This window comes from Penaeus monodon, chromosome 20 (genome assembly GCF_015228065.2).
Source record: "Penaeus monodon isolate SGIC_2016 chromosome 20, NSTDA_Pmon_1, whole genome shotgun sequence".
In the NCBI taxonomy this organism is placed as follows: Eukaryota; Metazoa; Arthropoda; class Malacostraca; order Decapoda; family Penaeidae; genus Penaeus; species Penaeus monodon.
Genome location: NC_051405.1, coordinates 18,074,688 through 18,075,240, shown reverse-complemented (window position 1 = coordinate 18,075,240; position 553 = coordinate 18,074,688).

Sequence of the window (553 nt, the reverse complement as noted above, 5' to 3'; positions counted from 1 at the left end):
ACGAATCTGACCACCGGAAAATACAGGTTATAAGCGTTATGAGACAACTTATTTCATACATGACAATGACCACACTTATCCAGAATAGCGACCCATCTCTATTTGAATCGTTATATCACTGATTCTCTACACTAAAGCGAAAACGAGACTTGGTCCAGGAAAATGAAGTTGACCCGCACCCTCCCCTCCCCGACCGCTAAACGCATATACCAATTCCCGTAACACACTAATTTTCGAAATCAGATTCCCAAACTGTCTTTGTCCCTTGAATTTCGTTGTCTATGATCATCCCTCTATCCTCTCGATACCTTTATTGTTATGGCAGAAATAGATATATAGACCATCCCTCTTTAAGGAATATAGAAACAGATATTTAGCAGATAAACAAATATATATATGGATAAAAAAGCCAAGAAACTCGTAGATAAATGTAGACTGGTAATTGGATATAGAGATAAATATACAGACAAGTTGGTGATTGTAAATCCAACGAGACTAGACATACATCCTTACAGGAGGTAATTAAGTAGATATGTAAATGAACAATATATAT